Genomic DNA, 7841 nt, shown 5'->3' on the forward strand with positions numbered 1-7841 from the left:
GCGCACACATATTCCGCAGCGCTTTACAGAGAATATTTGAACATTCACATCAGTCTCTGCCCCAGTGGAGTTTACAATCTATATTCCCTAACACATATACACTAGATCTATGTTATCTATGTTGTATTATCTGTTTAATATCTGCATGACAGGCCCAATTTAGGGGGTATTCAATCCTGGATTTTTTCACATGGGTGAAAAATCCAGCATCTGCCAAAATCACGTGCTTTTGGCAAATTTGCGGTGGTTTTCACCTGTTTTTGCCACCATTTTTCCCCATGTCCATTCCTCTGCCCCCCCAAAAAGGTGAAATGGCATTTGTTTAAATGTATACAAAAATGGGCAGAAATGCCCGTTTGAATACTGATAGACGAATCTTTGCCATTTTTTTTCCACCAGTCGACTATTTTTTGTTACAGAAGTGTTATTGAAATAACCTGCACTCATTACTGTTTACTACAGGATGGAATCTATCCTCATTGATGTCCTTTAGTTAAACCATGGCTATAGTCTGAATGGTTGCTATGGAAAACATCTACACCACTGGTCCCCCTTAGAAGATTTGATAAAGCTCCCCTATAATCACATTGCTACAGGAAGGAATAAACCTGTATGTACCATAAGGAAACATGTTACCATCGTGCTATATATACACAATGGACAGTACATTATAATTGTTACAGTGAAATGCATTTCTATGTCCATTGTAAATTTCAATTCATTTATGTAAAATATGTACCTATATAGCATTACATTTTAAGGGGTCTAGACTTTTTTAGACTGATTCTTTGGCAAAAGGTAATACGAATCTTTTCTTTGTAATAATGAATAATTAGATGGAGTGTTAAAGGCTCAATAATGAGCAATTTGATCAAGACAGTAACAATAAAATAATAAAAGTTCAGGATAACTGACATCCAGCCAATACAAGAATTATAATAAAGTGAACTAAAAAGGGAGAACAGAAGCTTTACATCTCTCAAGCAGAATGTTCACACATAAGTCATACATACATTCAGGCGAGTAGTGCTTAGATGTTGAATTTTGCATGTTCACATACAATACTCGGAACTTTATAACCAAGCATGCACACAAGCAGGTAGATTAAGGCCAATTGCCCTATAGATTGTAAGCTTGCGAGCAGGGCCCTCCTACCTCTATATCGGTTTGTTTCTACCCAGTTTGTATTATCACTGTTGTTTCCAATTGTAAAGCGCAACGGAATATGCTGCGCTATATAAGAAACTGTAAATAAATAAATTACCTGATGTAGCAGTGATTGTGGCCAGTTCAAGTGACAATACCTACAGGTTAATCAAAGAAGATGTAATATATTCTTCCTTAATCTCCACTATTTTACATGCACTGTTTATTTCTCACTGGAGGACAGATACACTAAGCTTCAAAATTGATAAAAGGGATAGTGATAAATAACCAACCAATCAGCTCCTGCCTGACATTTTTCAAACACAGTCTGTGAAATTGCAGGTAGGAGCTGATTGGCTGGCTGTTTATCACTCTCCCTTTTATCACTTTTAAAGCTTAGTGGATCCGGCCCTTATTCCAGAAAGCCCAGCCCTTGTACGGTTTCAAGTTTAATGGCCAAAGGAACAATATTGGTCACACACTCACATTTTGTATTACTTTGCTACATTCACATTTTGAAAAGAAAACACACTTAGGCAATGATTCAGCTGGGCTCGCTAAGCAGCGGTCGTTTGCTGCTTAGCGACTCCTGAAACACCACCCGCAACCTAGCCGAATCCCCCCCCCCCCCCCACCGCTGCATCCCCTTGGTAACATGCAAGGGGATGTGTACAAAAACACATCCCCTCGCATGCTGCCCCTAGTAAGAGAAATCATCCCATGGTCACCGAACATGGAATGATTTATCTTGCCTTGGCAAATAAAAATCGGACTTAACTGACTTTTATTTACGAGCGCTAGGACAAAGACCTGTGACATCAGCATCCTGCCCCCAGCAGGTATCGGCCCGCCCATGTTTCCAGGGGAATGCCCAGGTTTCCATGGGGATGCCTAGCGACGTTTCTGCCCTCGTCCGTCCCCGTCCTGGCAAGTGTGTAACTCGCCACAGCCGATTGCTGTCAGGGTATTGCACATGTGCAGAAAAGCGGTGCAAACCTCAACCATCTGGGCTGGGACCAAATTCGGATCATTACAAACGATGAATCAGCCCCTCAATCCAATAAACTGTGGCTCCTTTTGATGGGAAGTTGGGACTGCCCACCAAAAGCACCATTTCCTGCTTATAGGCCCCAGAAGAGTGGGCTAGTCTCACAGCCAGCTGCCAACTGCAGCACCTCCAACCCCTGCATCTGTCCCTCTGATGGGGGGGGGAGGGGTGTTGATGCGATTGTGCGAATGGCGAACTAGCATATGGTTATTTTGTGCATTTATATCTCCTTACAATAGATACAGTATCTTATGCTAACTATGAGGTTGTGGGTTTAATTCCTACCATGGCCCTAGCTGTGTGGAGTTTTATATTCTCCCCATACTTGCCTGGGTTTTTTTTTCTGGTTTCTCCAGTTTCCTCCCACAATTCTAAAATATGCTTGTAGGTTAATTGGCTCCAACCAAAAAATGAACCCTAGTGTGTAGGTGTATGCATGTTCATGGGCAGACTAGAGGGACCAAGTGATTTCTATCTATAAGCAACATCCTCCAACACAATAGTTCTCAAACTCGGTCCTCATGACCCCACACAGTTCGCGTTTTCCAGGTCACCGGACTGGTACGCTCATTACTGACTGAGATATTTTAAAAGATCCACAGGTGGAGCTAATTATTTCAATTGATTCTGTGAGGAGACCTAAAAAAAACAGGTTCTAAGGACTGACTTTGAGAACCATAGATGTTTGCACACATAAAAAAAAAAAAACAGGGGGTTTCCGGCAAAAATCATTATAGCTTCCTGTTTAACTGTCCTACAATTCAAATACAGATATCTACTGTATATGACTATACAGATGAATGGAATGGAAGTAGATTATAGTTTCTTATAATGAACAAAACAGATATATAAAAAAGTCTATAATCACATGTAGATTAAGCTACACATTACTCCATCAGTTCACATTTTTTATGATTTCACTTAAAGCAAAAACTAACTACAGTATTCATGAAAACCCTGGGTAAAATATACTGTTTGTCATGCAAACCTACTTGTAAGTAATGATCATATTGATAAAAAAAAAAAAAAAAAAAACATTTAAAAGGCTGGACTGGGCATAAAAAACATAGTTTTCAGTTTAGTATACAGGAAGATGAAAGAGCCTGGTATCAGTGGTGAGAAATATAAGGGAAGTATATACTAGTAGTCAATAATAGAAGGAAAGGGAGTGTTCTTATAAACAATATGGGTGCAAAGGTCACCCCCTTCTGCTGGCACATTTACACAGGAGCCAAAGTATTAGACATAAAGTAAAAATATGCAATATACACTGCTATCATTCATTTAACCCAGCTTCTGGGAATAATCTGTGGACATGGGGCTTGTGATCTATTTCTTGACCTTGTACCTTCAAAATTATCCTTAATTAGCATTAATCTCAGAGCAAAATGGTCTCTTTATATGGTTATGTTTACAAACTAAAGTCAGCTATATTTCGGCTAATCATAGGATCGGAACTGACCATTTTCCCTTGGCTGACAGAGGGCAACATAGCCTGTACACAGTATTGGGTTGTCAAATGAGGCATAGAACACAGAAAAGGACTGTTATCTAGACAATTATGAAAGGACAGAGGTTCCCCTGTCTGTCACAGACCTGTGTTTTCTATGTAAAGAATCCCGTGCATGACATCATTTACTGCACAGCTGACAGCTCGACTTTCTCAAGTACTAATCATGAGCTATTTTAGAGAAGTGTTAAAACAATAAAACTAAATTGTAGGTCTGGATAAGTTATTTAAAACTTTGTATTTCATCGTATCTAAACAATTAAAATAGCATGTAGGGGTATTTTATTTTAGTTTACAAAATATCATACCACCGGAAAATATTCCAAAAAGTCAACACGGAGACTACTCGTTATATGGCAATGTGCTCGTCTTTTTTGTTGCAAATTCATATCTTTCATTTTAATATTGTATTTATTTAATAATTATTATAGTTAAGGGCCCCTTACACTTGTGAGATTTTGTCAGATTTGACCCAATTCAGGTGGATTGGGTCAATTTATCTGACAAAATCTGATGTGCCTGATGTGTAGGACCCAATGCACAATCCCGTGCCATTGGGTATAACCAAGAGATTGCAAGAGATTGATCCTCCTGCACATAGGATAAATCTCGATTCAATCAGGTCCAACTTGTTGGACAATAAGTTGGACAAGTGTAAGGGGGCCTTTAGATTTTTTAACGTTTGTTTAAAAAACAAGATATGATTGCGAGACTTAACAAATGCAATATTTGTTCATCGGTCAATGTTCGTTAAAAATAACTACAGCAACAAAATCACATGTACAAATGGCTTATATTATTCCTAAAATATAGGATGAATCTGTGTCCAAGACAATGGTCTACATTCCATTGCACAACAATCTGGCAAACAGAGAGTTAATCTGCCGTCCTCCCTTGTAACAGTCACTGAAGTGGCAGCTTCAAAGATACACCTGTAGTGCATAATTACACAAGGTAGCAATTGTTATATGGCAAACTCTTATACTTTGATGGCTTCTGACGTCTTATCTTATTACTTGTCAGTTGTAAACAACCAGACTGTTGTCACTTGTGTTAACTCTCTCATGGATGTGTGGCCTTAATGCATGAACTTCAGAAATCTTTTTTTCGCACAAATAAAGTCCTAAACTCTGGGATCTACTTTAAGAAGGTAATTTCGACAATTATATTATTTATTTATTTACAGTTTCTTATATAGCGCACCATATTCCATTGTGCTTTTCAATAGGAAACAGTGATAAAACAAACTGAGTAGTAACAAACCGACACAGAGGTAGGAGGGCCCTGCTCGCGCCCTTAAAATCGAAAGGGATAACTATTACTTCTCTATAGTTATCTACCTATGAAACACAGTTAGATGGCAATGAACAGACCCATTACAGTCTTTTGACTCACTAATACCCCTTTCACACCGAACTTGTTAAATGGTATATTGCCGTTTTTTTTCTATTTTAAAACGTTTAAGGCTGCAGTGGGAAAGCACCAGAAATCATTTACCGGTTAAAGACAATCGGTATTTTAAAATGTTTAAAAAGCAGAGTCCTACACATTTCAGAGCCGTTTTTTATGCAGTGAGAATGGCTCTGAAACGGTATTTAGTAAAAACAACAGACTACAGACCTGTGATAGGCTGGCTACCTTGAAATGTAGGAAGGAGATTAAACGGGTTGACTGATGTGAATGGTATTTAAACGGTATTTAAAACGGTAATCTACTGCAATGTGAAGGCTCAGACCAGTTTTAAATACCGTTTCAAAATACCGGTCTTTAAAACGTTTAGGCAGTGTGAAAGTGGTATAAATTGCTTGGAAAATTCTGTTGACAGTAAAAATGCCTTTCCATTAAAGGAAAACCCTACCAAAATGATGATTCTCTCTCCTTGATTGTACTGGCTTTGTTAAAGGGTAATAAACAAAAATATTTAATCCATATCGGGCTGCTGTCACATAGATATATGTCATGCTGCACTGGGCCCCACTGCCATCAGGGATAGATCTACACCTGGCATGCTAGGTGGGTAAGTGCCAGCTTAGTCCAGACTAATATCCAAGCTGTAGTCTGTAGTTGCATTTGAGCGCCCCGGAGGCATTTTATGATCAATAAAATAGTGAACATTGTGTCCCCAATGAGAAAGCAGAAGTTCAGCACTATGGAAGCATGGTAAAATCACTTCCCTTGTAAAGGGGTAATGATACTTCGGCTACCCCTGCACCCCAACAACTAGAGACTACTACTACACAACAACATTTATAGGGCTGTCCCGGATCAGGATTCCCTGCTCTTCTACCAACAGTAAAATGTTAAAACACATAAATATAAACATGACAGATCAGTCATGCAACAATATGCTATTGTCACACAAATAGAATGTTGCAATACCAAAAAAGTGTCTGAAAATGTATTAACCCCTCCACCCCATGGCTATACCTGCTCCCACCAAAAACATGTCTGCTCACAGATACTTCCAACAAACAAAAATATCCCAAAAGTTAAACAATGTATTTAGCTTACCATAGTACAACTAGACTCAGTAGATCCAATCAATTCAATATTAATTAGTGTCTCACATATTGCATGACAGTAACTTTTAAGTATTTCCTGTAAAAGTTAACATATATTCCTTTTCCCATAGTCCCTTGCTTTAACTATACAAAAAAAAAACAAATAAAACATATTGATAAACATCTTCAATGTAATGAAGAGTTATCCAAAGTGACACTTACTGCCATTAATGTATGAGGCACTAAGGGGTCGGAGACTGTTCCGTTTGTAAGGGGGGGTTGACTAATTGAGAGACTTTGACAACATTTTACACACAGAGGGCGTCTTCTACCTTTATATCTTGGCAGGAATCATACTGTACTGAAATATAGTACTAGCCATATAAGGTCACACAGTTAAACATGTCATGCATAATTTATAAACAGCAGCACTTGCTTTAACCTTTCAGGGAAGAGATTTGAACCCCAGCTATAACAAACTCTACATTAAACTTACATTCATACTGTACTTCTATGTTTTTCAAGTCCTTCTCAGCATCCCCCCTCCCAACACATACACAAATAAATGGTGTGAAATAATTGTACAGTGCAGGGATGTTTCTTTCCTTTGCAAAATCCCATTAAATGCACCTGTTTTTTTGTTGTTGTTGTTTGTTTTTCTATTCTTCTGTCTCCAAACTGCGCCCAGTTCCACTTTGCTGCTGACCTGCTCCAGTTCTGGGCTCTGCTACATACAGTAGTGGCTACAGGCGGCCGGGGTGACCTGCAGCTCGTAGGGATGCTGCTTCTAGTCTGTGTCAGTTGTAGCAGATGTACTGTAACTGTACACAGCAAGGAGACACATCTCTGTGCTGCACCATACATGCTGATGGCCAGCAGCTGACACATACAGTATACACCCTATCATCACACCAGAGAGGCATATTAATACATAGAGAAAACTTACCTCTCACATTATTCAGACATGCAGACTGTGCAAAGACCAACCAAGGCATTGTGCCAGTTATGTATTACTTGTTAGAAAGGCTTTTCAGGAAGGGCTTATAGATCCTTCTGCCACTGGAGCATTATAACAAGCAGTGATCATGCAGCTAATGCAGCAAGGACAGTCTGTAGCACATACTGTAGCTGTGCAGCCTCTTATCTGTAATGTCTAGCTTGCCTTGCTTAGTGCTCTCTGCCCTCCCCCCTCCTACCAGGAAGCATTAGGCGTTCATGTCTGGGGCCATAGGAATGCAGGAGAAGGGAAAAGATCCCCGATCTTACAGCCTATGATGTGTCACAGTCAGATCGTGACAGATGGATTTCATAGCACCATTCATGTCATGTTGCAGGGCATGTGCAGCAGTCACATGCACAGAAATCAAAGATACATTTGAAGCAACCTCCCCCTGTAAAAGCTGTGAGTGGTATGTTCCGTTTTATATGCATAACATCATAACCTCAGAGCAGTATTACATTGCAAATGTCTCACAAAGTCACTGGTGCTCTAGAAGTTATCCAGCATGGCTGCTTGGCAGAATAAAATGCCTATGTGCACATAGGCATAGACACATAGGCATTGCCTATGACTTTCATTGTAAAATGAAAGTCTCCATACAGAAGTTCAAGTGACATTAGCAAACTTACCTACCAC

The 7841-nt window shown here is 39.4% G+C and overlaps 1 protein-coding gene across 16 annotated transcripts in view; it reads right to left on the reverse strand.

The window, feature by feature from the left end:
• Positions 1-7409, reverse strand: part of MBNL1 (muscleblind like splicing regulator 1) — a 153292-nt gene extending 145883 nt beyond the window's left edge. For 5 of the 16 annotated variants that reach the window (XM_083177932.1, XM_083177931.1, XM_083177922.1 and 2 more), the window contains exon 1: positions 7152-7407. The gene's annotated coding sequence lies outside the window, so the exon portion shown is untranslated. Of the gene's footprint in view, positions 1-7151 lie in introns of all 16 variants that reach the window. The other 11 variants (XM_083177929.1, XM_083177926.1, XM_083177920.1 and 8 more) reach the window with 6 other exon arrangements.
• Between the last annotated feature and the right edge of the window lie 432 nt (positions 7410-7841).

Source organism: Crinia signifera, chromosome 3 (genome assembly GCF_055691185.1).
Source record: "Crinia signifera chromosome 3, ASM5569118v1, whole genome shotgun sequence".
Taxonomy (NCBI): domain Eukaryota; kingdom Metazoa; phylum Chordata; class Amphibia; order Anura; family Myobatrachidae; genus Crinia; species Crinia signifera.